Source organism: Haplochromis burtoni, unplaced genomic scaffold (genome assembly GCF_018398535.1).
Source record: "Haplochromis burtoni strain Fernald_Lab_line unplaced genomic scaffold, NCSU_Asbu1 Contig_143, whole genome shotgun sequence".
Lineage (NCBI taxonomy): Eukaryota > Metazoa > Chordata > Actinopteri > Cichliformes > Cichlidae > Haplochromis > Haplochromis burtoni.
In genome coordinates, this window is record NW_024582504.1 from 125,429 (window position 1) to 135,881 (window position 10,453).

At 39.6% G+C, this 10,453-nt stretch overlaps 1 long non-coding RNA gene across 1 annotated transcript in view; it reads right to left on the reverse strand.

Annotated features, from left to right (window-relative positions):
• Nucleotides 1-2,644, reverse strand: part of LOC121815163 — an 18,720-nt gene extending 16,076 nt beyond the window's left edge. The window contains exons 1-2 of the long non-coding RNA XR_006054838.1: nucleotides 2,572-2,644; nucleotides 724-1,134 (exon numbers count right to left, since the gene is read on the reverse strand). This is a non-coding gene — a long non-coding RNA (uncharacterized LOC121815163). The remainder of the gene's footprint in view (nucleotides 1-723; nucleotides 1,135-2,571) is intronic.
• Between the last annotated feature and the right edge of the window lie 7,809 nt (nucleotides 2,645-10,453).

Below are 10,453 nucleotides of genomic sequence, written 5' to 3' on the forward strand. Positions count from 1 at the left end.
TCATCAGAACCACGTGACCGCAACCCAACTATTGCCTTCATATTAAATCATTTTTTGAAAAATAATTTTTAAAAATATTTCTTCACGTCAAGCGATGTGACATCACTGCAAGTAGAGGTGACATGGGCAGTGAGATTGAGACACAGGCATTTGAGCCTCTTTAATGCATGTTTTGTTTGGGTTTCCAAAAATAGAGAGGGCATAGCCTAACATATGAAAAAGGAAAAGACCGCGCGTAATCCATTTAGTTCAACAAAGTAGCTGTATTCTGAATACCACCTTTTAAAACGGTAACTGTAACGGGATACAGTTACCCATATTCTGTATTTTAAATATGTAACGGCGCTACATGTATCCTGTTACTCCCCAACACTGCCTCTGCACAACTTGACAAATATGAACTTAATTTTTGCTATCCTGGTTCCACAGCGGGTTTGTGCCATTTTAAAAATCAGACATTTGCATATGGGATTATGAACCACCATCGTCTTAGTGCACGGTTTGCTAACCATGTGAGAGCAGATGTATAACACCGCTGTTGATTTGTGAGTGTACATTCATATGTTTTTAGTGAAACATTACTAATAACGTTCGAGACACAATCAATATTTTTTTAAATGATGTTTGCTCATAAGACCCGATCATGTCTCAGTAAACTTATATTAGACAACCCAGTGGCTTACATAAACATGTTTGTCAGCATTCTGGTGATTTGTCACCTACCTCGAGCAATATGCTGATCTGTGTTGTCATCATTCTTCACTTTTTTCACTTCTTCACGATTTCTTTTGTCTTGAATGTCGAATGTCCCACTTCTTCCCATCGTCTTGACTGTGATGACTGTCCCATTTCCTTCAGCCTCAGTTAAAGATGGTATCTCCACAGTCACCCTGCAGATGTACGTCCCTGAATCCTCTGTTCTAACATTTGAGATATTCAAAGATGAACAATTCTTCTCTTCCTTTTTCAGAAACACATTAGGCTGATCACTCCTAATTTCTGTTTGATTTTTAAGCCAGTTCACTCTAAATCTTTCAAACTTCCCTGTCCAGCAGCAGGTGATGTTTACTGTCTCACCCTCCATGACAGAAACATGAGGACTCTGTGTCACAACAAATGTGCCTGATGAAACACCTGTAACAGACAAAGTTATTATTATTATTATTAAAAAATAATATACAGTAGTGATTGCACATTGGAAATAAAGATGACATGACAATAATTTTTGTCAAGGGCAGCAGATGAAGACTGTGTGGAGTTGAGAACAGAAGACCTAAATCCAGACAAAACAAATCATGGAAACAAACTTAATATTAACTGAAAGCGAGTCTTTTATTATGGCTGATGGAGAAATACAAAGCAATGCACAAGGTAACCAAGCTAAGAATAAACAATAACCTAAACTGGGAAAACTAAGCATGAAAAACCCTAAATGTGAAACTGGATGCATGGACACCAGGAACATGGTGCAAAAGACACCAGACGACTTGACAATGAACAAAAGGAAGACAGAACACTTAAATACACAGAAGAGTAAGAGGGAAGTGGAAACACCTGGCAAACACAGCTGACACAAATGAGCATGATCCCACAGGGGAGGCAAAACTGAACACACTGAACACCAGACTGTCAAAATAACATAGGAAACATCGTGAGACGTAGACATGACAACACGAGCTTGACGATATGACATGGAAAACGCAGACATGAAACACAGACTGGGGAGACCGAATGATACACAAGGAGAGGAACACGGAAAGAGATAAGGGGAACGAGGCACAGGCATAACTAAAAATCATGCACAGAGGACAAGAGACAGAAAACGATGAAACTTTAACTGAACAAAACCTAACTAAGACATATTTATAGTAACACTAGAATTTAGCATTACAGTAATATGGTAAGAAACATACAAAATAAACTTCCTGACAACTTTTAGGTTGTCTTTTACATCTATCGTTTCAAAAACCTTGAATCAATATAACTTCTTCATTCAAAGTCTAAGTCAGAAATCTATTCGCTCTCCTTTTAACTGTTGTTTGATGTCCATAAGTTGTTTAATGTGGTTCACTATATGTTCAGTCACTTAGCACTTCCTTCATGTGAATTCAGCTAAACTTCACTCAGTTTCCTGCTCAGAACTAGCCATGCCCTGTAAATTTGTCATGAAAATGAAAGTGATGGGCTTAAAAATGCATAAAAGCACTTACATTCAACTATGTCTATATTTCGCTATTTTCATTAAGCTTCATGTTTAAGCAGGTCCCCCTTTTTTTTTTTTATCTCGTCCAGTTCCTGTGCTTTATAAGTAGGATGATTAAAGTCAACAATAATTTGAATGCTAAAAATTAATTCTGTATAATCTGAGTACTTTTAGAAACTTTAGTTTTCAAGTTATGTGAGAATTCCATGAAAGCTTAGCACCCATTAGATTTTGATTATGTCCAGAAATCTAGCTTTGGTTTATTTTTTTATTTATTTTCTCAAGTTAATTTAAAATGTTAAAGTTTTTAAAGTTTGCATCTTTAGAAGCACACATAATCCTACATTAATATTGAAGTTTTTACTCACACCAAGTTGAGAGGGCATGGAGGAACAAAAGTAGCAGACGGCCCAGTAGAAGACTCATCCTCGTACAATTCACCGTTGAATACTGATACTGATGACAACTTCCCTTGAGAGTCATCTTTGTTCCCCACCCCCACTACCCCAAGATGTAATTTAGGTTTTTATACAGCAGTTATGTCATTTCCTTTACTCAATCAAATTAATATTTTGTTATGCAAAATTCAGTACATAAGAAAATATTGTCAGTGTTGTCAAAACTCAAACTCTTATTTACGGTAAGCGGTAAGTTTATTTAAACTGTATAATGTTTCCATTAGTCTTTACGGTCATTAATGTAGGTAGTACACAGGAAACATATAGAACACAATGAATAACTGGGTACATTGTCCCATGATGTCACACATCAGGTATTCAGAGTGTGTGGGAAAATAAAACTACATGGAGACCTGATGGTGAAGAAAGTGTCACAATTATTTGGTACAAGAAGTCTTTGTGCAGAGAAGTGCAAATTTAAAACATAAAAAGAGCTTTTCATACTTTTCATACATATTTATGTTAAATTTGTGTCTTTCCTATAGAGGCTGTGGTCATAGGACAAAGCTAGCTGTCCTGTGGCTACATCGCTCAGCTGGTTCACGATCAATACAGAAGGTAAACTGAAACTTCCAGACTTGTTCCCATTGTATGTTACTTGTCTTTAATAAAATATTAAGGCACTATGTAGCATACTTGTGAATTTAATTAAATATATCCCTGTTATGCCATTTTCTCGTCCATTTATTACCTAGAAAAAAGAAAGAAAAGCCCAACCCTGTCCCTCAGAATCTCGAAAAATGAGCAGCAAAGAATTTTTTAGCAGCAGTCATGGACATTACTTCTATTTTGTGAGAACGGACAAGAGAGGGATGGTAAAATGAAAACTGCATCCAAGACAGAAACAACACAACTTCAGACATGCTAACAGGAAGCTACAGAAGAACCCAGAGTGATGTTGAAACTGAGCGTATGCTGAGCTGAGTCTTGCTTCCAGAGCCTCATCTTCAGCACTTAACAGAAGTACTGATGAGTTAGGAGTCCAGTAGCCTTGTAGCCTTCAGTCCTACTCTTACATATAAATAAAGTAGAATCACTATGGTAATTGCTTTGAAGTCTCTTTGGGCAGGTTTTCTGCAACTGCTTTGTGTTGTCGGTTTGTGTTTATGCTCATTGGGATTGAGATTTCAATCAATATGTGTAGCCCCAGGTTTTACTATTAACTGGTAATTATGTGACAATGCATTTCAGGTCATGTTATGGAGTAACGTGAAAGTAATGGATCGAGAAGTAACAAATTACTTTCTCTGGCAATTAGTTAAGTAACGTACTGTGATATCTTTAAGAAAAGTAACAAGTGGTGTGTAATGCATTCCCTTAAAGTATTTGAAAGTAGAAAGGGAGGCAGAGCCTTCAGCTTGCAAGCCCTCTTCTGTGAATCAGCTTCCACTTTGGATTCAGGGAGACAGACACCCTCTCTATCAAGGCCAAGTGGCCAGCGTGCAAAGGCATTGCCCAAAAGCAGACTCAAAACACTGGTTTTTATTTTTAGACAAAACTTTAATTAACACAAGGATCACTAAGGTCACAGGAGCGGGACCCACTGCAATAGCGGGAGAAGATGAGTTACTTCCAGAGCTCAGGTTGAAGATAAGTATGATTGCAAAAGGAGTGAAAGAAGGTTTGCTTATTTTTAGCAGTGCGATGCAAGGCCATAGGGGTGGTTTCCCTAGTGAGTGTCTGAGAGATGGAACTTGTAGAACGAGATGTTTGACCTTTCCTTTCCATTTCCAGACCTAAGGTATGTTGCAGCAACCAGAAGGGCAGACGGAGATTTCAGACTTATTCCACGTATTCCACGAAGACCTGAGGTAAGAGGAACAGTAGTTGGCAGGTAAGTTTCTGACAGGCAGTGAGACAGGAAGGAGGATCAGCATCAGAGGAAATCTGGTTCTTAACAGAGGCGAGTTAATGTTGATCCAAAGGTGCAAAAGCTGGAAACACAGAGAGTGCAGTGTTACTGACCCTACTTCTGCTGGAGGTTTCTTCCTGTTTAAAAGAGTTTTTCCTTCCCACTGTCGCCAAAGCGCTTGCTCATAGGGGCTTACGTGATTGTTGGGGTTTGAATTGAATTGGAAATCCAGTGCGTTTACTGTAATACCGATTTGCATTTTTCAAAACATCATACCAGACTAGGTAGTTTTAGGGTAACGTGTTCTTACTAACATGTTTCTGATCCATTTGAACAAAAAGTGTCGTACAACAGAAGGTGAAGAGTAAATTCCATAGCATACAATCATAGTGCAGCAAAGTTCAAGATAGTCTGTATATGAGTCCCCTTGAAACTGTAGCGCTATTGGGGAACTTTCATGAACGTTAAACAACAATACACACTTTCTACTGTTAAGTGATAACAAATGGAAGTTGTTTCTTTTCGTATTCATAAAGACTCTAAATAAGAGTCTTTATGTATGTAGTGTGTAGTTTAAAGTTTACCAAGCGGAAGTGGCCTAGTGCTCTCCTCTGGCCTGTCAGTGTGATGACAAACAGGAAGACCTTTAGCCACAAACCACTAAGTCACTAAGTCACCACGAACATTACACACACCATGCAACATGCATGTTATACCTATATATCCTTAATTCTTCCATCTTTGTACATAGTATATAGTAATTCTGTATTTTGTCTTGTAGTTTGTCCTCCAGCTCGCACTGGAACAGTTTGCAGCCAAGTGTGAAGCGGTGGGAATGAGAATCAGCACCTCCACATCTGAGGTCATGAGCCTCAGAGGGAAAAGTGTGGAGTGCCCACTCTGGGTCAGGGACAAGTTCCTGCCCCAAGTGGAGGAGTTTAAGTATCTCTGGGTCTTGTTCACTAGTGAGGTGATATGAGGTGCTCCGGGCACATCATACCACACTGCTAAGTACACTGCTAAGGAGTATCCTATTACACATTAATACTCAAATATACTCACATATACATACGCAGAGTATACTTTCATTCAATTCAATTCAATTCAATTCAATTTTATTTATTTAGCACCAAATCACAACAACAGTCACCTCAAGGAGCTTTACATTGTACAGTAGATCATACATGCCATCCATGCCCTCTATATATGTACACTATATATATATATATTTATATAAGGTATAAATTATCATTATTATTATTATTATATTCTGTATACAGAATCTGCAGACGAGCCGGTTGTCCCACTGTGTTAATGTGGATGCCCTGTGTACATTACAAACCCTTCTCTGACTCTGAACAACTACAAATATTCTCCTTTTGATTACATTACAATAGGAATGAACAAGTTATAGTACAAAAAAATTGCATTTGAAAAAATTGTAAAAGCAGGGTGTTTTTTGCTGTTAGACCATCCATTATGGCGTCATCCTTTTCTGAAGGCAGTGAGACTTTTAGCTTTTCAGGAAGATCCCCCTCACCTCTACCCCCACCCTCGCAGTGGGGTCTAGACTCTTGCCCCATAGACATTGCAACATTGCTTTTAATGAGAAGTGGAAATGAATGTGGTGAATGGGAGGTGCAACAGTGGGATTTTGAAATGGTAGACATCCATGACATCACCGCAGGAAGGAAAAGGTTCGAATAACAGAAATAATGTTTGCCTTAAAGTCTTTTTTTATTTTTTATTTAGCTAATTCTGATTGGTTTCACAGAGGAAGGACTGCTTTCAGTCAGCTGATATAAAGAGTTAAAACAAGAGTATAAATAGTCAGTACTCTTCCTGTTTGGATCTTTGCTAAGGTCCTTTTTAGAAGGTAACACCGCCCCAGTTTTTATTAGAATTGAGTACCTAACTACACTGTACTACACTATACTACAGCGGGCGATCGTGGCTCAAGAGTTGGGAGTTCGCCTTGTAATCGGAAGGCAGTTCGAGCCCCGGCTTGGACAGTCTCAGTCGTTGTGTCCTTGGGCAAGACACTTCACCCGTTGCCTACTGGTGGTGGTCAGAGGGCCCGGTGGCGCCAGTGTCCGGCAGCCTCGCCTCTGTCAGTGCGCCCCAGGGTGGCTGTGGCTACAATGTAGCTTCCATCACCAGTGTGTGAATGTGTGTGTGAATGGGTGGAATGACTGGATATGTAAAGCGCTTTGGGGTCCTTAGGGACTAGTAAGGCGCTATATAAATACCATTTACCATATAATCAATGAAGGCACAGAGAGTCTCATGATGTGAATAACTCAACTCACATGAATCTGTTAAGAATTGAAATTTGTCCGTGTTACATAACACATATATGGTTGTATTCAACCTGCTTTCTCTAACTCCTTTTAACTTTGACTTCAATTGTGACGAGCTGCAAAGTAGAAAAATAGAAACATTGAAGAAAAATTGTTTCTCTTTGTGAATCTGTTATCTTGACATGCGTCTTCCCCTCGGACTATCTTACCCTACTTGTCGCACTAATGTAATGTTTGAGTGTGCTGTGCTGAATGTAGTCCTGAGTGTAATTGTGCACACAGCAAACAGAACAGCGTTGTCAAGTGACAACAGGCACACAGAAGCGCGGAGCCAAAAGACACATTGAGACTAACTGAAGCTCATAGTAAATGGTGTAAACATAATTTTGGCCTGAATAGACCTCCACAGACCAACATCTAGCAGAACGCAACAGCCAAATCAGATGAAGAGCATCAACACCACAGAACTAAAGCCGTGCTGACACTCAAGCAGCTCTTTTTCAAGTTAACTTTGTCCCAGCTGAAGTGCAGTTCACAGTTCAAAAGGTGCATCACATTCTGTCATGTGCTCAGTTTACACAGAGAGTGGGCTTACGAATATAAATTTGTCACAAATATAGTTCTCATAGCTGCAGCAAGAGACTGTCATGACATTTACACCTTCTTTTCCCCTCTGGAAATATTTATTATGCCTAAAATAAGCTATTGGAGATGATTGTGTCTCTTTTAATATTTTTTTGTGAATGAGTCACAGCAGTGGGTAAATGTGAACACTTTCCACCTACCAGCTGCCCTTTCAACAGCAGTTTACAGCTGTTTTCAAATGGTCCTTTTATGGTAAGAAAAAGTATTCAGCAGAGTGCTTTCTACATTTCATTGTGCTTAATTCATTGAAATCAGGTAATTCTCATTTTCAGTGATTTGTAGCCTCCTTCTTTGGATTGTGCTTAGCATAGATACTGTGACAAGAATTTACACTCTTCAGTTTTTGTTTTTAAAATGTGGGTATTGGCTGTTTAACCACAGGATGTTTCAAAACTGCCAAGGGCTAAAGTTGTTGCAACAAGGAAGAGAGTGTTCTGCTTGTCAGCTTAAAAGTGAAACAGTTTTGAGACATTAACTTTCAGTATACACAAGATAGTTCCACAAGCATGGGTTTATATTTTATACGGGTTTCAAATTCAAATCAAATTCAAATTCAAATTCAAATTTTATTTGTCACACACACACAACCATACACAGTATGACATGGGGGTGAAATGCTTGTAGCTGTACAATGCCCGACCATTAAATGACAGAAGAAAAGTTTTACAATATTTACAATTTACAGTTTACTACAAAATTTACAAATTAACTTAGGAATTTACAGTAAAGAATGTGCAAATAGCAGAAGAGATTATAAAGATTATAAATTATAGGAATTATAGGATTATAGGAAATGTGTGGTGGTGCGTGTGGTGATGTGTGTGAGAGTCCAGTCCTACACCTGGTTCAGGGCCCGAATAGCCTGGGGGAAGAAGCTCCTCCTCATTCTCTCTGTTTTGGCCTTAAGGGAGCGGAAGCGCTTCCCAGACCTCAACAGTGAGAAGAGTCCATTGTTGGGATGGGAGAGGTCCATCATAATCTTCCTAGCTTTGGACTTGCACCGCTTGGTGTAGATGGACAGCAGGTCAGGGAGCTCTGATTGAATGATGCGTTCTGCCGAGCGCACCACCCTTTGCAGATCTCGTCTGTCCTGCTTGGTGCTGTTCCCAAACCAGGTGCAGATGTTTGCCGTCAGGACGCTCTCGATGGTGCAGGAGTAGAAGTTCTTGAGCACCTTCAGTGGCAGATGGAAGTCTCTAAGTCTTCTGAGGAAGAAGAGACGCTGACGGGCTTTCTTAACCAGGGAGTTGATGTGGCAGGACCATGACAGGTCCTGAGTGATGTGGACACCCAGGTATCGGAAACTGTCCACTCTCTCCACTGGCGTGCCACTGATGATGAGGGGTTTTAACTATTATATGAAGGTATTTTCTTTTCTAGTGTATCTACATCATATATTTTATTGCAATCAAGTACAAGTATTTCGGCAGACCTATTTTCAATATTTTGCAATTGTTGTCACTCTTTATTCTTTGCACAATGCATAAATATCTTCCTTTAGAACATGAGCAGATTTTGCGGTGGGGTCAAGTTTTTCTGGAGTTTAAACATCCTCTAATAGTAAGAATTCCTGCAGCTTTTACTGCCATCTAGTGTAGCATGCCTTCACCTTCACTGCCGTACAGCAAATTATTACAATAGCCAGAGTGTTAAGGTACTGCTGTGGCGTACTCAAGTTGCATTAATTGGATAGTGCAGTGGTATCATTACTGTCTTTGGAACAATAGGCCAGGCTTAACAAATTCTGTGTCAGGTGTTTTGGTTGGGTCGACTACTGGAACAAGGCGTATATTTACAAGGACTGATAATATGAAGTTGGTTAAATGCTACTATGCCAGCCAACCCAATAAGAGAGGTTATATATGTGAGAACTATAGATGAGTAGAAACCAAACATCCAAAATGGCCAAGAAGCATCCTTTTAGCTCAGCAACATCAGCTGAAACTACTATCTAAGCTAGAGATCCTGAGGCTACAGCACAGTGGGAACAACAGTGACCATTATAAATATCATGAGCCAACCTGGCCAACCATCCCAACTACCAGTATCACTGAAACCAATGAGCTCATACAGGCCACTACCACAGTAATCCCAGAAGCAATTACATATAAGATCAAAGATGCATATAGATGAAGCCCCTGTGGAGAAGGCTGGAAGCCACAATCAGGGAAATCCTGAAGGATGTTCATCGGTTTACTGAAGTGCCGAAGGGTTTGCAAATTTATCTGTTTTGATTTAGCCTCAGAACGTCAATATACAATAATCAAGTAGACCGAAAGATCCTTTGCATCAGTGGCCATGCACTCAGCACGGCCTTGTAAGCCATGTCCTGTGGATGCCAGTTTATGGTCTACAGAGACCTCTTGTGGACATTCTGAAATATTGCTTGTGATGAATGAGCTACCCCAGCAGAAGGTGATGCTATTGTTATTTATGTAGTTATTCACAACTTTGCTAGTTTACTACACACACACAGGTGTTCTGTCCATAGTATGCACGTGATGTCAGACCTTCTGGGACACGCCCACCTGTCGGTCAAAAACAGTAGTGAGGTCTGCCCTCAAACCATCCTCTGAATGTCTTTGAGATTAACTTAGTCGAAATGTCACATAGTTGCTCTGCTATCAGATTCACTCATCAATGTTTATTTGCAGCTACCAGAAGGACCCAGAGGACAGAGTACCTCCCTTACAGGTCAAATTGCGCAATAACCCCTTCTGTCAGTGGCAGCTTCTTTAAACTGTAGGAATTATTTGCGGTGTAAAAATACTCAACTCTCATGGCATGACATTAAAGTAATAAATTAATACTACTGGAACTTTTTTGGTCAAAGTCCAAGTCAACAAAAGATAAGATTTGTGTGTGGTAGTTGGTTTAAGCTAGATATGTAGCCCTTAACTTTGCTTTAATGATAAGCAATTTCTTGTTCTTCACCTCCCACACAGCGCCATTATTTTACCCATCCAGACTGAAAATACATATATCTGTCTGTACT